The 8,785-nt window shown below is 37.8% G+C and overlaps 1 long non-coding RNA gene across 1 annotated transcript in view; it reads right to left on the reverse strand.

Annotated features, from left to right (window-relative positions):
* Nucleotides 1-2,127, reverse strand: part of LOC107569545 (uncharacterized) — a 3,534-nt gene extending 1,407 nt beyond the window's left edge. The window contains exons 1-2 of the long non-coding RNA XR_001606907.1: nt 2,117-2,127; nt 2,032-2,077 (exon numbers count right to left, since the gene is read on the reverse strand). This is a non-coding gene — a long non-coding RNA (uncharacterized lncRNA). The remainder of the gene's footprint in view (nt 1-2,031; nt 2,078-2,116) is intronic.
* Nucleotides 2,128-8,785: the final 6,658 nt, after the last annotated feature.

The following is an 8,785-nucleotide window of genomic DNA, read 5'->3' on the forward strand; positions in this document are numbered from 1 at the left end:
GTTAACCAAGATAAAGGTAAAATATATGCATGCTTTATTGACTTTAAAAAAGCTTTTGACTCAATTTGGCACCAAGGACTATTCTACAAACTTATTGAAAGTGGCATAGGAGGTAAAACCTATGACCTTATCAAATCAATGTACACTGAAAGTAAATGTGGCGTAAAAATCAGCACCAAACGTACGAGGTATCTTTCCCAGGAGCGTGGAGTGAGACAGGGCTGCTGCTTAAGCCCAATGCTATTTAACATCTACATCAATGAACTGGCGAGCAGTCTGGAGCGATCTGCAGCCCCTGGCCTCACCCTACACAACTCACAGATCAGATGCCTGCTGTATGCAGACGATCTGCTTCTGCTGTCTCCCACTCAACACGCTTTACAGCAGAACCTGGATCTGCTAGAACAATACTGCCAGACCTGGGCTCTGACAGTCAACCTGAAGAAAACCAAAATTATGATCTTTCAGAAAAGATCCAGATCCCAGGGAACACCACACACATTTACATTAGGCACTAAGCAGATAACACACACATCACACTACAACTACCTGGGTTTGAAAATCACATCCACGGGAAACTTTAATCATGCTGTGAATTAACTGAGAGATAAAGCACGCAGGACCTTCTACGCCATCATAGAATTTGGCTGAAAATACTAGAATCAGTAATTGAGCCGGTATACTACGGTCTATTTAAACTGACCAGTGTAACCTTTTATATGTTTGGTTGACTATTTTATTTTGATAATGAATAGACTGTGATGTAAGTTTGAATTGCTAGAATATGTGGGGTGTGCGTTTTTATTAATATTTAGGCATTGTTTCTTTTCCTAAATCCTCACCGTCTATCCCTCTAATTTCGGAGGTTTATTTGATTGTCATTCATTTTTTAATCACCGTTTTCGCATCTAAAGGAAATTAAAGATTTCATGGCCATGAATTAAGAATTTGTTCGATGTATTAATTTGTTCCCTCATTTTAGTTAAATCATGGGTTATTTAAGGAACAAAATTAATGAAACATGGACAGTGGCCACAAATTAATAAGTTGTAGGAACGAATAGCCTGTACACAGCTTAAGTAATTATAATGGGAGTTTTTGAGAGTGCTTGAACTCTGGCTAAACTAAATGAAAATGTTCTTTGATAATGTAAATGTTCTTTGCTCTCTTTCAGTACAGTGAAAGTCTTATAATTAGTAACTTACAATGTTTTTATTAAATTCACATGAAATAAAGTCAGTCGTATTAAAAATATTTTATGGCATGAAACCCATATCTGGTGGTACTTAAGTAAAAAGATCGGGGTTTTAGCTAATAGATTACACTATTAGGCTACTTCCATCACCTGTTGTGGATCAACTAACAATCTACAAAAGGCACAAAATGCATATACTTACACATATTTGAGAATCGAGAAATTGCATGATTAACACGTTTGGGAATATTTCGAATAAAAAGGAAAAAAATAAAACATAAGCCCATATCAGTTATACAGTGATATTGTGGCTGCTGTGTGTCACATGACAAGGCCCCCCCCCCCCAAACAAACACACACACACACACACACACACACACTCACTCACTCAATCACTCACTCACTCACTCACTCACTCACGCCCCCTAAAAAATAATGAGTGCATATGGCGCCCCTGACCACAAATATACCTATGCATTTCTATGATATCCACGCATCTGTACGCACAGTAAGTTACTGAACTCGCACTGTATGATGTTACAGAAAACTCGTCCGGTTTCTTTCACACAGCAGGGCGACGCCGAAAATGCCGTTGCGAGTCCTGAACATGTACGAGTGTGTGAGTGTGTGTTTGTTTCTAGAATATTGCTGTCACTGCTGCAAACTCCCATATATGCAAATAATTATACGAAAAATATAGTTTACGTGCAGCTAGGCCCCTCTTCAGTGTAGGCCTCTGGATTCAGGCCTGTGTTAATGCACCCCTGCATGTACCTTATGTGACATGTCTGTTATTATATTGATATTACAGCTATGAAACGTTATAACGAACTTACCGTAACGTGAAGGTATTTTCTGGTTTTGAACCCTGCGAGATAGCGTCTAGTCATCCGATATGAACGCTTTCACTTTCACTTTCACCTTCTTCTTCTGGTACTGTTTAATGTCGGTTGACAAGCCAACTGATGGTGTATTACTGCCGCCAGCTGGACTGGAGTGTGAAGCATCAATAGAATGGAAGGAGAACGTATTCACGGATTGAGAGAGAGAGATCCTGTTAATAATATAAGTATTTCTCTTTGTATTTTGGACTGCCCTACATCACAGTTTAATAGCTCTGGTAGATTAAAATGGGTTAAACCTAGATCTCGCAATTTCTTAACCAACTCCTCTCTTTCCTTAGTAAATACTGCACAATGTAGTAGTACATGCTCAATTGTATGGGATCAGAATCCCGCCTAAAGTATTGCAGTCACGGATAAAAAAAGAACAAGCATGAAAACAAAATTAAAAAACGCAAGTAAAAAATATATTGCACAAGATTTAAAAATGAAAGCAAAGTTTTCAGAATTTGTTTCGACTTCACCACAGGGCATACACAATGTGTATTGTTTGATATTTGATGTTTTTAAAACCAGAATGTCCACTCATAGTCTTGAAAATAGGCTAATTGTTCTTCTTTTTGTTGAAACATATTCTTTCTTTGCTTACTTCTTTTTGTTGTTTCCCTGTCCCACATTTCCTGCCACTTTATATTCATGAAGAGTGCTTTGATTTTTCCTTTTATCTCTACTACTTCATTACCCTTTACTCCTACATGTGCAGCTACTTTATGAGACTAACAGGTGAGTTCCTCTAAAAACAAACAGTGTCACACCAAATTAGACTGAATGTGATTATGTTGAACTCTGCATGTACTGCAATGAACTAATAGAGACTAGGAGGGACACTTAAAATAAAAGTGATCGATCATTTCACTATAAATAGTACACATTATCAGATAAATTAGGGCAATGTTGGACACATAATCACTGAAGCTATTATCACAAACCATTCACGAGTTCATGGGCCTGCTGTGATGAGAAATAAAGGACAGTTGTCAAAACAACGTGTGATGTCTGTGATGTTACAGAGGGGACGTTAAAAAGTCTGGATGGGAGAAAGGTCCAGAAAAAAAAAAATCATGGCAAAGTTCAGCACTCTTAAAAAATGAGGGGAAAATAATTAAAGTGAAGTGAAACACATTTAAAGGTATTGATGTAACAATTTGAGGGTGCGTTTACTTTCTCCCTTGTTATTGCAATCTTTACCACTGGGGGATACTCTGGAGTTTTTTTTTTTAGCTCGATACAAAATATGCATTTATTTATGGATTTATCAGTTTGGCCTGTGGTTGTTATTTGTTTTGTGTTTGCTGACAGAATGATTATTTCTTATGTATCATTCTGCAGTGAGGTGAAATAGGAAATTGATCTTTTGATCATTGGATCCTCATTGTGAAACCAAAAATTACAGTATTGGACATTTCTGAATTATAGTTTGGACTGTGATTTTTGTACTGTGTACTGCTGCTGCTAAATAAATAAATACATGCATACATGCATACATAAATGTAGACACTGTGCCCAATAAAATACACAAATGTATGACTTTAATGAACCCTATACATCTCTAAATGATTTCATTGTCTTATATGAGAAGAGCACAGATGATTTAACGTCTTTCTATGTTCAGATTCTTCACAATTTCATGTTTTGTGTTCCACTACAAATGGGAAAAAAAGTAGGTTTGGAACAACACGATGGTGTAAATCAGTGGTTCCCAACCCTGGTCCTGGAGGCACCCCAACGCTGCACATTTTGCATGTCTCCTTTCTCTGACACACACCAATTTCAGGTCTTGGAGTCTCTACTAATGAGCTGATGACCTGAATCAAGTGTGTTTGATTAAGGAGACATGCAAAACATGCAGTGTTGGGGTGCCTCCAGGACCAGGGTTGGGAACCACTGGTGTAAATAATGTTACTGAAATGCTTCAAGTTACTTAAAGTTGCTGAAATGCTCTTATTCGTGTTTTCCACGAGATGGCGCCACGTTGCTTAGTTATAGGAGTCAGTACTTCAGCTAGCCATATAGCCATGATATAACCACTGATGAGTGTAGCACATTTCAACACAAAAGCTTTGGGCTGTGCCTCTGCTTCAAGAGTTTTGTAAGCCACATGAATACATATGAGACCTAATCAAATTACCCCCTGAATATACAGTGTGGATGCAGATATAAACATCTCTCAGGTAATCTTCATCCTATAGTGACTGCATACATATCCACTTTTCAACTCTCTGTGAATTATGTGCAAAGAAAAACGAATAAGTTATGATAAGGAAGTCATCTCTTATGGCATCTGTGAGTTCACTTGTGCTCAAATGTGTTGTGCTGCATGTCTCTCGTCTCCATATAGCAATGAGAGCTGCAGACTGATTTACAAGTACAAGTGTCATTTCCATAAACTCTTCAGCTAAATGATGCTTGTATTGTTGTGTATCTGAACATGGAGTTTGACAGAAAGTACATCACTATGGCTAGTAATAGTAGTTGTGACTAGTAAAACAGGGCACAGTTGCATTGACAGTGGGGTACAGATGATGACATATAATATGAATGAAGTGAAGAGCAGATCATTGAGGAAGACTGCCCCTGACACGCAGGATGACCCTGGTCTCCAGACAAACCTCCAGAAGCCACTGCTATTGATTTGTGGATGTTTAATGAGTGTTGTGCCGAGAGGAGAATGATGCTGTAGTCTGTATATGTCTGATCTGTCTTGAGGATGTAGTTCAGCTCGTCAGATGCTTGTAAACATCACCTCTGCACTGTTGTGCACCTTTTACCTCCAAAATAGTGATGTTACTGCTTCTCGGCCACAGGATCTGTGAAGCTCTCTGAAGAGGCATAGTGAGACATTGCTTCAAGTACTTGAAGTATTGAATTAATTTATTATAATGAAAGTGATCTAATTTTAGCCTACCATATAGTTTATAGAGTTGGTATTGATTTGAAATCTATATTTTCACCCTTGAGCTTTGACGTGACTTGCTCCTGTTTCAGAATTAGCAGGAGGCTGATGTGATGAAAAGTCTATTTCAGAAGCTAAAGTATATTTCTTTTTCACAAGGGCACATCGATATAGACAGCTGGTAAAAACAAATGCAGTGTGGATGTTTGCTTTATAGGCCATCTCTTACTGTTTAAGTAGGCAGTTCTTGGCGAGAAGAAGCTGCAATGTTGACCAGACCTTTTGCCGTTTAGTCAAAAGTCTGGCTGCCCAAGAGGTTTTGGATCAGAGCTGTAATGTTGTTCATGGCTCTGTGTTTAAGACTGTGAAAGCATTATTATTTGAGCCTCGATTTAATCCAGTTTGTCTTTGGCTTTTCTATGCCCACTCTTGTTTTCCTGAGTTTGTAGGATCGATGTTGCTGTTGTTCCACTGAGGATTTCCGAGCTGACTGCTTTCATTTGGTGACATTTCCCTCAGTGCCCCCTTTTTAACGGAGGGTGACCCCCTTCTAAAATGCTAAAAGTGCCGCCATCAATCTTCCCACCTCAGACAAGTGTCAGGCCTGTAGTTAGCCTTGAAGTCTTCTCCCGTTTGTTGGCCACAATCCACAGAGTTTAATTGAAAATTCTTCCCATGCCTTGACACTTGAAAAACAAAGAGGGCATAAGTTTTACCCTAACTGCTATTCAGACACATTTCCATTATCCAAGTTTCAATTGTAATCATGGACTGTGCCATTCAAAAAGCTTGCAGCAGTTACCTGCAGACCTCCATTACTGCCAGCTGAAGATTATAGAGTTTAGCAATAGTATAAGCGGGTAAAATCATGATTTTATGAAAGAGATTCTGTTACAATTCAGGCGTACTATACAGTATGTCATAATTTCAACAGTAACAGGCAATGCTACAGTAAAAACCTGTTAATTGGTTAATGGTAAGTTCCTTTACTGTATGGTTAAAAACTGTAATACATCTAATGGGACATTTCACATAATTTTACATTAAAATACAGTTAAATTAAAAAAAAAAATTGTAAAACACCCCCTTTAACCTGTCCGTTGACCCCAGGCAGAACATTTTATTTTGTTGTTTATTTATTATTATTATTATTATTATTTGCCTCAAAATTATTCACATTTTGTATATTTGTATATAAAATCGGAACATTATATGTAAAATTCACTTTAAAGAAGATCAGGATTTTTGGTAACACTTTATTTTAAGGTGTCCTTGTTACACATGTTACGTGTACTTACTATTATAATAATAGTAAATTATGCATAACTACATGCAAGTATAACCTAAACTAAACCCTAATCCTAATCCTAACTATATAGTGAGTACATTCATTAATATTACGCAGTACTTAAATGAATAATTACACCGTGACAAGGACTCCTTAAAATAAAGTGTAACCGGATTTTTCAATTTTGTTCATGGCGACAATTCATGAAAAAATATGTCATGGTTAAGTGGACGATTGTGCCACCTAGTGATAAATAAACACTTTTAAAATGAAAATGACATGATACTACCACTATAACCAGAAGATGGCTGCAGAGGATCACTCATTTGTTAATTTTGCCATCTCTACTCCCTAATATATTAAAGCAATAAGCCCCAAGAAGCCATGGTTTACAGTGAATTTATACCAGCTAAGGGGTATTGTTAAGCACGACGCGAAGCATTGTTTCCACCAAACAATGCAGTGCCTCAGAATCGGTTGTGATTGCAACAAAGTGGTTGCCGAGCAAAACACAAACGTAAAACAAAGGTGTATGTTTGAAGAGTAATTTACAACAGCTTCGAACTGAATCAAGGACCGGAACTATCTGTTTTTATAACTCTGTTTATATCTTATTGCAATCCTAATTTTAATTGTTTTTCAGTTTCTCTTTGTTATTTTCTGTTCTGCACCCAAGAACATTCCACCCTCTATTCATTTTGGTCACGTGACTGTGTTTGTGACAGTAATGTCGAAGGGTGAGCGGTTGATATGTACTCAATTGATAACAAAATAAATTTTTGAATATTTTGAATATATATCATTTATTTTTGCCATAGTCCAATAGTGGAAATTTTGTGCAGAAAACAGTGACATAACATCCGTGATGTTTCGAATTTCAACTGATTGACCATTTAGTTTACTGACCATTTAGTTTACTGAATTACTGACTATATTTAACCAGTATATTGTCCACTCTTAAGTATTAGCACCCTTAGCTCAAACTACAGCTGCAAACCACAGTTTTGGGATGACAGAGATGATGACAAATTAACGGAGAGGAAGAGTTTAAGGATTGAGTTGAGGCTGCTGCTGCGAGCGATCCTCTGGGATCATTGTCCCTCTGGAACATGAACCCTTTGGAGTTTCTGAGTGTGATGAAACTGAAGCCAGTCTCTAGTGAGTCTCTGTCGCTGTCGTAGCCTCAGGCGATGACTGTGCCTGGAGCAATCCCAATGCGAATCACTGTCCACAGTGCTCCCGAGTCCTGCTCCAGTGACTTGGGTTTTTCTTATTCTCTCAGTCTGTGCAGGAAAGTAGGACACATCTCAAAAGTCATTTATCAGTAATACATTCATGAAAACCAAATAATTAAACAGGGGTTTCCTTCCCGCAACGTTACATTGGATAAATGGTTTGGGAAATGGATAGACGGATCCTTGTTCTCCTGAGAAGATTTTGATTCACCGCAGAGACTAGGGGTGGGCAGTATGATAAAAATGTTTGTTTGAGAGTCACTATATGAGTAACTGTATATAAGTAAACAGCAAGGTCATTTTCTCCAATGACTTCAGTGATGATGAAAATAATCCACAGTGCAAAAATAAAACAATACAAATATTATGAAATATAACATTAAAGTGTGTATAAAATGCTGTAAATGTATAAAGTGACACCAGCGGTTGGAGTTCAAGTAGAAGCCTCCACTGAGCCCACTGAGTTTTAACAGACCCCCCAAAGCAAGCAATGGTTTTAGTTGGAGGTAACTGAGAATGAACAGGGGGAAATTATGTGAGACGAGGCCGTGCCTCCATTGTACTATGACTGGTCTATTATGGTGTTTGTGTGATAATTCTCTCCTCTTATGTTTCTGCACATTCCACATCCACAAATTGGTTTGAATTAATGAATGGTGTAAATGGAAAGACTAATTAAAAGGCAAGTAAACAACTCACCCACGTAGAAATCACCACTTAATGTCTGCCACATTCAAACTTGAAACGACTACAAAACATGTCCTATGAGGGTTTTTTTGTGAGCAGTCAGCTTGGTTAAAATAAAGGTACATGTCCGTGACGCCTGCAGTGTTTATCGAGTTTTGATGACTAATGATCCAAAAATAAGTTGGCTATTAAAGGGGTCATATGACGTTGCTAAAAAGAACATTATGTTGTGTATTTGGTGTAATGCAATGTGTTTATTAGGTTTAAGGTTAAAAAAAAACATTATTTTCCACATACTGTACATTATTGTTTCTCCTCTATGCCCCGCCTTTCTGAAACATTTCGATTTTTACAAAGCTCATCGGTCTGAAAAGCAAGATGTGCTCTGATTGGCCAGCTATCCAGTGCGTTGTGATTGGCCGAATACCTCAAGCGTGTGATGGAAATGTTACGCCCCTTACCATATTGTTGATGCCGTGTCCCGGCGTGACAAGACAAAACCAATAAAACCCATTACAAACGAGGCATTTGTTGCATCCAGTGTGGACATAATTACGGATTATAATGACTTATACTGTCTTTTTA

Source organism: Sinocyclocheilus grahami, unplaced genomic scaffold (genome assembly GCF_001515645.1).
Source record: "Sinocyclocheilus grahami isolate Dianchi unplaced genomic scaffold, SAMN03320097.WGS_v1.1 scaffold1356.1, whole genome shotgun sequence".
In the NCBI taxonomy this organism is placed as follows: Eukaryota; Metazoa; Chordata; class Actinopteri; order Cypriniformes; family Cyprinidae; genus Sinocyclocheilus; species Sinocyclocheilus grahami.